Genomic DNA, 14,249 nt, shown 5'->3' on the forward strand with positions numbered 1-14,249 from the left:
ACAGCAAGGGATGGGGGGACAACAGGGGGAAAGCGGGGGGACAGGGACAGCGGGGGGACAGCAGGGGACACAGTCAAGACATCCATGAGGTTCCCCTGCTCCTGGGCCAAGGTGCCTGAGACGACTTCACCCCCCACAGAGCTGGGCAGTGGCAGAGGAGGGGGCCAGGGAAGGGAGGTGGGTGAGGGAGACCCCAGAGTGTTCAGTGCTGCCCCCACCCACGTCGGTGCTGCTCTCTGCAGCCATCAGCCTCCGGGTGCCCCCGCCTGCCCTGCGTGCCCCCGCCTGCCCCGCCACGCAGCCACATTCCCGCACCACCCTCTCACACGTTCCACCCCGGGGGCAGCACCCGCCCTCTGGCTGTGGGTGCTGGTGGGCAGCTTGCGCCTGGAGCCTGTTCGTGATGGGGGAAGCTGCCCTGGCAGTGAGGCTGAGGGAGCGGGAAGGGCTGCGCCTGGCTGAGGAAGACCAGCCGCTCACCCATATCCCTGCAGCCTGGATGGGGCCCAGCAAGCCGCTCACGGTCCCCAGGCCCTCATGGGCAGCCCCCCACCCACTGGCTACATCCAGCTTCATGCACCAAGAGCCCGTGAAGAAACCACTCCCACACCCCTGCCCAGGCCTGGGGGGGGTCTGCGGGGGGGGCGGCCTCGGGGGGTCTGCACAGTGGAATCACAGGAGGCCCAGTATTACAATGGCGGCCACCTGGCTGCAGTGAGTGCCTGGTGGACACCCTCGAAGGGCAGTGGGGAGACCCGGGGGAAGACACACAGGGGGTGGCTACAGAGCAAAGGCAGCTGGCTGGACCCACCGGGGGTCTCGTCACTGCAACCTTCGCCTCCTGGGTTCCAGTGATTTTTGTGAAGCCACCGGGGGTCTCAGCTCACCGCAGCCTTCGCCTCCCGGGTTCCAGTGATTTTTGTGCCTCAGCTTCTGGAGTAACTGGGATGACAGGCACCCACCACCACGACCCGGATAAGAGAAGGGGTTTCACCATGTTGCCCAGGGCTGGTCTCGAACTGCTGATTTCAGGTGATCCGCCCGCCTCGGCCTCCCAAAGTGCTGCAATTACAGGCGTGAGCCACCAGGCCCGGCCCGAATGGAAATCATTTTCGTAGTAACATGAATCTCTGTAACTCACTAGACTGGCCAGGGAAACCTGTGGGCAGCTCTGCCAGGACCACAAGGGGGCATTTGCTCTAGACAGCCCCTCCCAGGGTGGGCAGGGCCCAAGGTAGGAAAGAAAGGGTGGAGGGTCCTGAGGTGCTTCCCAGAAAGCTCTGGCTGCTCCGCCAGCCAGGCACAGCCAGACCGGGAGTACTGGGAGGTAGGGGTGGGGGTGCCTAAGCACTGGGGGTGGGGGTGCCTGAGCACTGGGGGCTGGAGGTGAGGGTGCCTGAGCACTGGGGATGGGAGTATCTGAGTACTGGAGGCTGGAGGTGGGGGTGGGGGTGCCTGAGCACTGGAGGTGGGGGTGCCTGAGCACTGGGGCTGGGGGTGGGGGTGCCTGAGTACCAGGGTACTGGGGCTGGGGGTGCCTGAGCACTGGAGGTGGGGGTGGGGGTGCCTGAGTACCGGGGTATTGGGGGTGGGGGTGCCTGAGCACTGGGGGTGGGGGTGGGGGTGCCTGAGCACTGGGGCTGGGGGTGGGGGTGCCTGAGCACTGGAGGTGGGGGTGGGGGTGCCTGAGTACCGGGGTACTGGGGGTGGGGGTGCCTGAGCACTGGAGGTGGGGGTGGGGGTGCCTGAGTACCAGGGTACTGGGGGTGGGGGTGCCTGAGCACTGGAGGTGGGGGTGGGGGTGCCTGAGTACCGGGGTACTGGGGGTGGGGGTGCCTGAGCACTGGGGCTGGGGGTGGGGGTGCCTGAGTACCGGGGTACTGGGGGTGGGGGTGCCTGAGCACTGGGGCTGGGGGTGGGGGTGCCTGAGTACCGGGGTACTGGGGGTGGGGGTGCCTGAGCACTGGGGCTGGGGGTGGGGGTGCCTGAGTACCAGGGTACTGGGGGTGGGGGTGCCTGAGCACTGGAGGTGGGGGTGGGGGTGCCTGAGTACCGGGGTACTGGGGGTGGGGGTGCCTGAGCACTGGGGCTGGGGGTGGGGGTGCCTGAGTACCGGGGTACTGGGGGTGGGGGTGCCTGAGCACTGGGGCTGGGGGTGGGGGTGCCTGAGTACCAGGGTACTGGGGGTGGGGGTGCCTGAGTACTGGGGTACTGGGGGTGGGGGTGCCTGAGCACTGGGGCTGGGGGTGGGGGTGCCTGAGCACTGGAAATGGGGGTGGGGGTGCCTGAGTACTGGGGTACTGGGGGTGGGGGTGCCTGAGCACTGGAGGTGGGGGTGGGGGTGCCTGAGTACTGGGGTACTGGGGGTGGGGGTGCCTGAGCACTGGAGGTGGGGGTGGGGGTGCCTGAGTACCGGGGTACTGGGGGTGGGGGTGCCTGAGCACTGGAAATGGGGGTGGGGGTGCCTGAGTACCGGGGTACTGGGGGTGGGGGTGCCTGAGCACTGGAAATGGGGGTGGGGGTGCCTGAGTACCGGGGTACTGGGGGTGGGGGTGCCTGAGCACTGGGGCTGGAGGTTGGGGGTGCCTGAGTACCGGGGTACTGGGGGTGGGGGTGCCTGAGCACTGGAGGTGGGGGTGGGGGTGCCTGAGTACTGGGGTACTGGGGGTGGGGGTGCCTGAGCACTGGAAATGGGGGTGGGGGTGCCTGAGTACTGGGGTACTGGGGGTGGGGGTGCCTGAGCACTGGAAATGGGGGTGGGGGTGCCTGAGTACTGGGGTACTGGGGGTGGGGGTGCCTGAGCACTGGAAATGGGGGTGGGGGTGCCTGAGTACTGGAGTACTGGGGGTGGGGGTGCCTGAGCACTGGGGGTGGGGGTGGGGGTGCCTGAGTACCAGGGTACTGGGGGTGGGGGTGCCTGAGCACTGGAAATGGGGGTGGGGGTGCCTGAGTACTGGGGTACTGGGGGTGGGGGTGCCTGAGCACTGGAAATGGGGGTGGGGGTGCCTGAGTACTGGAGTACTGGGGGTGGGGGTGCCTTCCTGTCGCAACACAGCTTTAACCTCTCGGGTCCGATGAAGCAGGTCTCAGGATGCCCAAGACCCCCACTTTAGGAATGGCCACGTCATACTACACTTTCCACCTCTCCTCTTGAAATTTTCCAAAAGTTCTCAAGTCTGCTGCAAAGGTTATCAGAATTGCATAGGGAGCTGTGTGGGTCACCTGTGAGGCCCGGAGCCTCCCTGACCCAGGTGGTGGGTGTCATGACTCTGCTGGCTTGTGAAAGAGTCGTCAGTCAGGCGGCAGGGCCAGGAGGGTGAAAGCTGATCCACTCCCTTCCCTGGGGAGCCGCGGTGGGCGGGGGGTTGGGGGGGCAGTTGGGCCAGGCCTATGGGGAGGAGTGGACGTACAGCTTCCCCAGCAGCCGGCCAGACAGATGGACGTCCTGGCCCAAGGTAAGCAGGCACAGCCTCGTCACAGCCACAGATGGCGCCTGGGGCCTTTGCAGGCATCTTCCTGGCCCCGAGGCTGTGGGGCTCCTTTGTCGGGGACACAGAGCTCAGGGACCACTCCACACCCTAGACAGGAGGAGGGATGGGGTCTTTCAAAGTTAAGGTTTTCTTCTTTTTTTAAATAATACAGCTGGGAACAGTGGCTCACACCTGTAATAGCAGCACTTTGGGAGGTCAAGGGGGGAGGATCGCTTGAGGCCAGGAGTTCAAGACCAGCATGAGTAACATAGCAACACGTTATCTCTACAAAAAAATTTAAAAATTAGCCAGGCATGGTACACGCACCTGTAGTCCCAGCTACCCGGGGGGCTGAGGTGGGAGGATTGCTTGAGCTCAGGAATTTGAGGCTGCAGTGAGCTATGATCGTGCCACTGCACTCCAGCCAGGGTAACTGAGCAAGACCCTGTCTCAAAAAAATAAATAAAACTTAAAAAATAAAATAAAATAATAAAAACAACGGTTACAGATGATTTTTAAAGAAAAAAAAACAACACAAATGCAAAATCATAGTATACTATGTGGCCCAGCTAGGAAAGCCATGATCCTAAAAACAGCAACACTGAGTACTGAGGAACTAGCACACAGCCACAGACATGAGCGTACCACGCCCACACACACCCACACATGCATCTCAGCACATGGCCACAGACACGAGTGTGTCACACCCACACACACCCACACACACATCTCAGCACACGGCCACAGACACGAGTGTGCCATGCCCACACACACCCGCACATGCATCTCAGCACACGGCCACAGACACGAGTGTGCCACACCCACACACACCTGTACAGGCATCCCAGTGCACAGCCAGACATGAGTGTGCCACACCCACACACACCTGCACAGGCATCCACACCTGCACCCACACATGAACCCACACACGCACCCCACCCACAACTGCACATACACCCCAATGGCACCTGTGCCTGCACGGGCACCCCACCTGCACCTGCACACACACCCATTTGCATAGGCACCCCCCCCCCCACCTGCACCTGCACACACACACCTGCCGCCACACAATGGGGAAGGTGGCCCACTCCAGCGTCAATATCCAGTTGGTAACATTGTTCTCTCATTTTAGGAGACCTTACCACTGAGGGAAACATGTGAGTGGAATCTCTTTGTATCACTTCTTACCATAATTGTATCACTTGTTACCATAGCCACAAATCTGCAATTATCTCAAAAGTAAAAAGTGTGGCTGCGTGTGGTGGCTCACGCCTATAATCCCAGCACTTTGGGAGGCCAAGGCAGGCAGATCACTTGAGGTCAGGAGTTCCAGACCAGCCTGAGGAACGTGGCGAAACCCCGTCTCTACTAAACACACACACACACACAAACAGCCGGTGTTGTGGCGCACACCTGTAATCCCAGCTACTCGGGAGGCTGAGGCAGGAGAATCGCTTGAACCCAGGAGGCGGAGGTTGCAGTGAGCCGAGATCACGCCACTGCACTCCAGCCTGGGCAGCAGAGTGACGCTCCGTCTCAAAATAAAATAAAATAAAAATTTTAAAAAGCGTAATTCCCAGCATGAACTGGGAAAACATGTTGGGCTCATGGCTCTACTGCCCGCCAGGCCCTCCACCAGCTGTGGGAGAAGCCGCATCCTCAGTTGCCGCAAACCTTCACGCAGGAAAAGGAGGCCAGCCTGGCAAACCACAGGCACACGGGTGGCACCCGGCCACACGGGCTGCAGCTCTGACCCTCCTCCCCCGTGCAGCCCAAAAGCCAATCACGGGGGAGGCCCCAGGCTTGGGCCCAGACCCAGTCCTCCCTCCCCGGGCTCGCTGCCTGCTCAGAGCCCAGCCTGCCCCTGAAAGGACCAGGGCACCACTGGCCCAGGCTGTGCCCAGGCAGCACGGACCCCGGGTGGACCCCCCTTACCACAAGGCGCAGGGCCAGGTCTCCCAAGGGCACCTCGACTGGTGCACAATGACCAACATGCCGGACACCTGCACCCCACGGGCCCCGAAAGTGGTGTGTGTGCATCACACTCACGTGCCAATGCCTGTGTCTCAGGATCCGTGAGAGTGCCACGTGCGCATCACGCCGACCGACACGCTGACCGACACGCCGACCGACACGCCGATGCCTGCGTCTCAGGATCCCTGAGAGTGCCACGTGTGCGTCACGCTGACCGACATGCCGATGCCTGCGTCTCAGGATCCCGGAGAGTGACGTGTGACTGACATGCCGATGCCTGCGCCTCAGGATCTCTGGAGTGCCATGTGTGACCGACACGCCGATGCCTGCGTCTCAGGATCCCTGAGAGTGCCACGTGTGCGTCACGCTGACTGACACGCCGATGCCTGCATCTCAGGATCCCTGAGAGTGCCATGTGCGCGTCACGCTGACAGACACGCTGATGCCTGCGTCTCAGGATCCCTGAGAGTGACGTGTGACTGACACACCGATGCCTGCGTCTCAGGATCCCTGAGAGTGCCACGTGTGCGTCATGCTGACCGACATGCCGATGCCTGCGTCTCAGGATCCCTGAGAGTGATGTGTGACTGACATAACGATGCCTGCGCCTCAGGATCTCTGGAGTGCCATATGTGACCGACATGCCAATGCCTGCGTCTCAAGATCCCTGGAATGCCACGTGCACGTCACGCTGACCGACACGCCGATGCCTGCGTCTCAGGATCCCTGAGAGTGACGTGTGACTGACATACCGATGCCTGCGCCTCAGGATCTCTGGAGTGCCATATGTGACCGACATGCCAATGCCTGCGTCTCAAGATCCCTGGAATGCCACGTGCACGTCACGCTGACCGACACGCCGATGCCTGCGTCTCAGGATCCCTGAGAGTGACGTGTGACTGACATACCGATGCCTGCGCCTCAGGATCTCTGGAGTGCCATATGTGACCGACATGCCAATGCCTGCGTCTCAAGATCCCTGGAATGCCACGTGCACGTCACGCTGACCGACACGCCGATGCCTGCGTCTCAGGATCCCTGAGAGTGACGTGTGACTGACACACCGATGCCTGCGTCTCAGGATCCCTGAGAGTGACGTGTGACTGACATACCGATGCCTGCGCCTCAGGATCTCTGGAGTGCCATATGTGACCGACATGCCAATGCCTGCGTCTCAGGATCCCTGAGAGTGCCACGTGTGCATCATGCTGACCGACACGCCAATGCCTGCGTCTCAGGATCCCTGAGAGTGACGTGTGACTGACATGCCGATGCCTGTGCCTCAGGATCTCTGGAATGCCATGTGTGACCGACACGCCAATGCCGGTGTCTCAGGATCCCTGAGAGTGCCACGTGTACGTCACGCTGACTGACATGCCGATGCCTGTGTCTCAGGATCCCTGGAGTGCCATGTGTACGTGTTTCCTCCCCCAGGGCCAGCTGGGTCCCCCACCCCTTGCCACGCTGCCCGTCCATGAATGAAGAAGCTGTAGGAACTGTCCGTCTTCCCTCCGTCCTCCACACCCACCTGCCCACCAGACCAGGGGTGTCCACCTAAACCACAGCCCAGCCCGATGGGGCCGCACTTCCGCTCCGGCCCAGCAGCAGCTTAAAGACCTCGGGATGAAGACCCACAGCCCCTGGGGTCCCAGACCCCGCCTCTCCTCCAGAGGGTGCCACCCTCCCTCTCTGTCCTCAGAAATGCTGTTGGGGGGCCGGGCATGGTGGCTCACACCTTGGGTAATCCCAGCACTTTGGGAGGCCAAGGCGGGTGGATCACTTGAGGTCAGGAGTTTGAGACCAGCCTGGCCAACGTAGCAAAACCCCATTTCTACTAAAAATACAAAAAATTAGCCAGGCATGGTGGTGCACGCCTGTAATCCCAGCTACTCAGGAAGCTGAGTCAGGAGAATCGCTTGAACCCGGGAGCTGGAGGAGACAGTGAGCCAAGATCCTACCACCGCACTCCAGCCTGGGCGACAAGAATGAAACTCCTCAAAAAAAAAGAGGCCAGGCGCAGTGGCTCACGCCTGTAATCCCAGCACTTTGGGAGGCAAAGGCGGGCGGATCACGAGGTCAGGAGATCGAGACCATCCTGGCTAACATGGTGAAACCCCGTCTCTACTAAAAATACAAAAAATTAGCCGGGCGCGGTGGCGAGCACCTGTAGTCCCAGCTACTAGGGAGGCTGAGGCAGGAGAATGGCGTGAACCCGGGAGGTGGAGCTTGCAGGGAGCCGAGATGGCGCCACTGCACTCTGGCCTGGGCGACAGAGCGAGACTCCATCTCAAAAAAAAAACAAACAAACAAAAAAGGAAATACTGTGGGGGGCAGGGGCCTGGATATCAACCCCTGCAAGGGGGAAATCTGGCTTCCTCTCACCCAAATGAGCCCACCAGAGGCAGGAGGCTGATGCCCCGGAGGGACCAGCTGACATCGGCCTTGAGGGACTAGACTTCTCCAGGCCGAGAACCTTCTCCCAGCTTCGTGGGGTAGAGCCCAACCTTCAGACCAAGAGACGCCATCCTGACCTTCAACCCCATCCCCAGATCTCCCCAGAGCTGGTCTAGCCCCTCATCTGACACACAGAGAAACGGAGGTTTCTCTGAGGCCCCTGTGTGAGGACCCTGTAGACCAGCTACATGCACACCCAGGCTAGCCGCCGGACAGTGTTCAGTGGGAAGAGAGCAGACCATCGTCCGCTCTCATTCCAGACTCCAACCGGCAGAAGGGAGGGGAAGTCGGGGCTGCAGGGCCACCAATGTGGACAGGGCAGAGCCCCAGGGACAGCCTGTGCTGGGGACGTATGGGGGCAGGATCAGACCCCACAGTGCCCGCGGGCCACAAGGCCAAGACAGGGTCTGGTAAGTGACGATTTGGAGGCTGGTCCTCAGGTGCAGGAGGGACTGCCAGGGACAGAGAGGGCACCGGGGTGACTACGGTCCCTCCTGACTCACGTCCACCCGCACCTGTGAGTGGGGCCTTATTTGCATACAGGGTCTTTGCACATGTGGTTGGTTACAATGAGGATGCTGGAGTAGGGTGGTCTATATCCCTGTTAACAACTGATGGCCTTAAGAGGAAAGAGGAACGTGGACACCCACACATCAGGAGACGGCCGCATGGAGACACAGCAGAGGCTGGAGTGACGTGGATGCAGAGCAAGGGCGCCTGAAGCCCCGGAAGCTAGGAGAGGCAGGAAGGGTCTTACTCCTTGACCTCAGCTTCCTGGCCTCCAGGACAGGGAGAGGCTGCTCTAAGCCACCCAGTTTGCAGCACTGCTGCGGCCGCCACGAGAAGCTCATTCAGGGAGGAGGCTGCTCCAGCCCTGACCCCCACGCGACTCCTGTGAGCACAAGGACTCGGGTGCCCTGGGGTGAGGCGGCACGAGGCTGTCTGTGGATTTCCACAGCGTCCCAGGAGGCGTCTGGACCGCAGTGGCTCCAGGCTGCCAACCACGGGCAGAGGACACCGCTCCCAAGCTTGGACCCTGCCATGCACAGGCACAGGCCAGGCGGGGCCGGGGAAGCCTGGGGGCCCCAGACCGGCCCAGCACCGCCTGACATTTCTCAAGCACGCTGGGGGACGGCCCCTCTATTTAGGATGAGGACGAGGTGGGCCTGGCAGGAGGGCAGGAGCCGGGGTCCAGGGCAAACAAGTTCTCCCCACCCCACGAGGAACAGCAGTGGCCCCGGGCGCCTGGAGGTGGAAGGGGCACTGCAGCCTCACCGCCCCATACCCCAGGAGCCCACGTGCTTCTCTCATGGGGAAAGACGTACTGGCCGGACTCAGGGCCCTGTGGACGGGGTCGGAACCCAGCGCCCAGGAAGCTCCCCTCCCCGCAACCAAGGGCCTCACTCCAGGTGGGTCCTCTGGAAAGTCGGGCCCGCGGCCATCACTGCCCCTCTCCTGGGAGGGCTCATGGGTGTTGGCCGTGGGGGCTTCACACTGCACCCGTGATTTCGAGGGAAGCCCCTGCCCATGGCTTCCGGGGCCTTCCGGAGGGGCCAAGGGGCTGGTGCCGTGGGAGGGAAAGTTCCCAAGCTCAGAGATGACCAGGAGCAGAAACAGCTTGAGTGGGCGGCCGAACTGACAGCTTCTCTTGCCAAACCTCCAGTCCTGCTCCAGCACAAAGCCTCCCCCGTGCACAGGGCCAGGTGCTAGGACACTGTGGGGACATCCCAGACGCCAGGGGCACTGGAGACAGGAGGAGGAGGAGGAGGAGGAACAGGTGCTAGGACACTGTGGGGACGTCTCAGACGCCAGGGACACTGGAGACAGGAGGAGGAGGAGGAGGCAGCAGCGGCACTGTGGGTCTTCCACAGGGTGTGCCCCGAGGAGGTCAAGATTCCAGTGCCCTGAAGCAAACAAGGTGTCCAGCCATAGCCAGGGCCACACGCCCAACAGGTAGGATCCAGCGACCCCTGCGCAGCAACCCCCCGCTATGTGAGGCAGGACCCGGAGTTGAGCGTGGCCCCGCCTGACATCTGACCCCGCCGTTGGAAGCTCCACCAGGTCAGGGCTGTTCAGCTGACCCCACAGCCCCACCTGGCGCGGTCAGCACGGCGCCAAATGAAGGCCTGGAAAGGGAATAAAGGAGGCCCTGGGGGAGGGTCCTTGGTGCTTCATCCCAAGCCAACCCCGAAAGTGGACGCCACAGGGCCAGGGGGACATCGTGGCCGAGATGCAAGCAGGGTGCTGGGCACCCCCGAGGCAGCACTGCTGTCCCTGAGAACAGAAAGAAGTCCAGGTCCAGAGTCAGGGCCAAGCAGAGTAGTGGTGGTTGCTGGCACTCAGCCCCGTGCCCTTGGACAGACCAAGAGTCCCAAGCCAGGAATGTGAGGCCGATGCCTTTTAGGAAGAAACCACATCTGGGGAACCAGACCCCAGATCCAAGACCCCAGACCCCAGACCTCAGATCCCAGATCCCGGACCCCAGATCTCAGACCCCAGACCCCAGATCCCAGACTTCAGATCCCTAGATCCCAGACCCCAGATCCCAGATCCGAGACCCCAGATCTCAGACCCCAGACCCTAGTACCCAGACTCCAGACCCCAGATCTCAGACCCCAGATCCCAGACCCCAGATCCCAGATCTCCAGACCCCAGATCCCCAGATCTCAGACCCCAGATCCCAGACCTCAGACCCCAGATCCCCAGATCCCAGACCCCAGATCCCAGACCCCAGATTGCCAGATCCCAGACCCCAGACCCCAGATCCCAGACCCCAGACCCCGGAACCCAGATCCCAGACCCCAGATCCTCAGATCCCAGACCCTAGATCCCAGTACCCAGACCCCAGACCCCAGATCTCAGACCCCAGACCCCAGATCCCAGACTTCAGATCCCCAGATCCCAGACCCCAGATCTCAGACCCCAGACCCCAGAGGGAGGCCCCGGTGAGGGAGCGGAAAGGAGCTCCCGCGACACAAATGCTTATGCAGAAAGAGCCTCCAGGCCGGGCTGCAGGGACTCTAACGTGGGGTCCCCATGGCCGGGCCTCACTGCTACCTGGCGGTTAAAGGCCTGTCCGCCTGGCCAGGGTGGTGCGGCTTTCTGTGGCAGCCAAGCAGCTTCCACGCGGCTTCTGCTGCTGTGAGGAGCCTGCTCAGGTCTCGTGTTTATTTTCAGTCTTTTGGGGCCAGCGCGGTGGCCCATGCCTGTAATCCCAGTGGTGGGAGGACTGCGTGAGCCCAGGAGGTGGAGACCAGCCTGGGCAACAGAGCGAGACCTCAACTGCACACAAGCGCGCGCACGCACGCGCACACACACACACACACACGCTAAAAGCCTTTTAACACGCTGAGCTTGAGCCTGTGGTCCCCTCCAACCCACACGTCTTTTTCTCCTGAGCAGATGTTAAGCCAAATCCCCACTCACTCCAGACTTCCGGTCCTTTGAAATGGAGGTGCCCTTGTGTGTCTTCAATCCGTATGGAGGGTAGTCTGGCCCATCCCACACCTGCTATCGTCACTGCCTCACATCGGTGGCCTCAGGCCACAAGGTCTCCCCACCTGACTCCTGGGGGAGTGCCAAGCGTTGCCGGCAGCCGGGCTATGCTGATCCCAGGCTAGTGGCCCGACCGGTCACCACTGTCCTTGAGCTCCTCAAGTCCAGCCTTGGTGACAAAAATGTCACGAGGACCTGCATCCGAGCCCAGAGGGCATCAGGTCCTGGAGGAGGAGGAAGAGTCCCTTCTGGCTTCAGGCTGGGCTTGAAGACGGCAGCTCCAAGACCGCTCAGAGCGAGGCTTCAGCGCTGACTGCTGGAGCTACCGGCCCTGTCCTGACAATGGCCGCATCGTCGGGCGCTGGTCCACGCCTGGGGGAGGGAACAGAGGGCCCGAAATCACAGAAGCAGGAACCCCAGGTTCGCCAGCGCGGCCTGATCCATCTTCCCCCAAACCTAGCCGCTGACAGCGACACCCACGCGCCCTCTGTGGGCCCAGCAGGTCAGAGGTCCAGGTGGGCCGGCTGCTCCACAGCCACGGCTCCAAGGCCAAGGTCAAGGCACTGCTGTCCTGGGCCCTGGTCTGGGTTCTCCAGGAGAGTCCGCGCCTGAGCTCGGCCAGGGGGCAGGATTCTGCTCCCTGTGGCCGCTGGGCCGAGGCCCCACTTCCCTGCTTTCAGGGAGCCACATCCCCCATCACGCCATCCCTCCCTCCTAAAAGCCAGCAGGGCAAGGTCCCTCTCAGGCTTCTGACCTGACCTTCCCTTCTCCAGCTGGAGAAGGGTCTCACGCATGAGGACATTTGTGACGATGCCGGGACCCGAGGAATCCAGGGCGACCCCTCTGCAGAGCCCCTGTGCCCCGGGAGGCACCACACCCACGGCTCCAGGGGCTGGGGGTGATGGTGGCATCTCTGGGGCTGACCCAGACCCGCAGGACACAGCGCCAGGCCGTGTGCACGGAAACCCAGGCTCCTGAATGGCCAGCCAGGAGCAAAGCCGGCCACTGAGTACGGGAGCAGGCTCCGGGGGACGCAGTACCGCTCCTTTTAGGGGCCCAGAGGCTGTGGATGTGGAGCTCCAGTGTCCTCCTCTCAGCATAACCTCCCCACCCCTCCTACGTCCTCCAAGTGGGGCAGGAGCTGCCTCACCAGAGCTGGGGGAGGGGACCACACAGGTACACCCCTGGGGAGGGGCAGCGGAGACTCGTGGGCAGGAATGTGGCCGGGGTTTCTAGATCATCTGGTTTTTCAAGAGAAGCCACAAGTCTGGGTTTGAGGGTGGCAGCCCCTGGTGTTCCAAAGTCGGCAAGCAATTCAAGCATCCACACCCCCACCCCGGGGCAGTGTTGGGTGCCCAGCCCTCAGGGCCACCCCGACAGCTCCTGCATCCACCTGGGGGCTCACAGCTCCCCCGAGCTCCTGGCGGCTCACAGTCATTCCAGGATCTGATAAAAGCCCCCAAAAATGCCCCTGGTCAGCCCAGCCACACCCGGGCAACACCGACAGCCATTCTCCACCCGGGCCCCAGCGCCCAGCTGAGTGAGACCCACTCGGCAGCTTCCGGGGCTGGGCCCCTGCCCCACCAGTGAAAACATTCCGGTCACAGTGATGCCACCCTGAGAAGCTCCTCACCGTCCCCCGTGGCCTTGGAACCCCCTTCACACCCACGGGTTCCAGGCACCTTGGCGGCTCTCTGTCCCCACAGAGCCTGGGCCTCTCACAGCGTAGGGAGGCTGCGGTCATCAGCATGGGTCCTGCGACCCATTCCACCCGGCCCCTGGGCACCAGAGGCCAGGCAGCGAGTGCAGCGGACCCCAGAGGCAGCTTTCCTCAGTTTACCTGACACGCAAAGGAAGACGCCTCCTCACTCCAGGCTGGACGGGCAGCCGACAGCGGTCTGGGGCCATGGCGGGCAAGGACTTTCTCCGTGACCCTCCCTAGCTGCCCCTCCCCAGCAAGTGAGTCAGTTCCAGAAATGTTTACTGCCCGCCAGGCCCGACGGCTCACCGGCTCCCCCTCCCCACGCCCCAGCACCCAGGGCCTTGGCCCCAGGAGCCCGCAGCGGCAGCGACTCCCAGGAAACGCGAGTGACCCGCCTTCCGGAACCTGGCGCACATCACTTTCAAAACGCAGCGGGGCCTGGAACCAAGGCCAAGGCCGCCTCTTTCAGCTTCACTTGGACGCCTGTTCTTGCTGGGGATGGAGGTCATTCGCAGGGCTCCGGGAAGCGCGGGCACGAGTCATGAAGCAGGTCACTGAGACAGTGGCACCAGGCCCGCCAGTGCGATCTGCTGACCCCAGCCAGGGCCCAGCACTCCCATGCCCCGCACTGCACGAGGCTGCCCGGCATGGTGCCTGCAGGGGAGCTGACTCAGCAATGACTCTCTGAGCCCCTCCTCCCACCCCATCACTCACGGGGTTGTCCAGCGAGAGGCCCAGGGGAATCCGCAGGAGAGCCAGGGCACAGGGAACGAGCGTGGCCCCAGGCTGAGGCCTCCGTGGGACTGAGCTTCAGGGCCACGCTGCCACGCTGAGCTCTCACGGGGCCTCCGCCTGGACCACCAGGCACCCTCAGGCTGACTGGCCCGTGTACCACCCATGTGGCCCGTCCCCCTCATGCCAGGAGTCCCGTCCCCCTCATGCCCCAAGGCCCGTCCCCTCATGCCAGGAGTCCCGTAGGGCCCCTTCGAGTAGAATGCAGCATTCCCTGCCCCCCCGAAGCAGCGAGTGGTTCAGGGGCAGAGCTGGGCCTGGGCGAGGGGCCCCCGGGGGGTGGGGTGACGCCATCACTGTTGCCGTTCTACGGGTCGGGATAGGACAGCTGCCCAGCACCCCTTGATGCGAGCTGGCTGCAG

General features: G+C 62.6%; 1 protein-coding gene across 2 annotated transcripts in view; it reads right to left on the reverse strand.

The window, feature by feature from the left end:
* The window catches only part of SBNO2 (strawberry notch homolog 2), a 72,589-nt gene that overhangs the window by 53,327 nt on the left and 5,013 nt on the right, over window positions 1-14,249 (reverse strand). The window contains exon 2 of one of the 2 annotated variants that reach the window (XM_054466106.2): window positions 11,325-11,765. The exons of the other annotated variant lie outside the window; for it this stretch is intronic. The gene's annotated coding sequence lies outside the window, so the exon portion shown is untranslated. The remainder of the gene's footprint in view (window positions 1-11,324; window positions 11,766-14,249) is intronic. 2 annotated transcript variants of the gene reach the window in all.

Source organism: Pongo pygmaeus, chromosome 20 (assembly GCF_028885625.2).
Source record: "Pongo pygmaeus isolate AG05252 chromosome 20, NHGRI_mPonPyg2-v2.0_pri, whole genome shotgun sequence".
Classification (NCBI taxonomy): domain Eukaryota; kingdom Metazoa; phylum Chordata; class Mammalia; order Primates; family Hominidae; genus Pongo; species Pongo pygmaeus.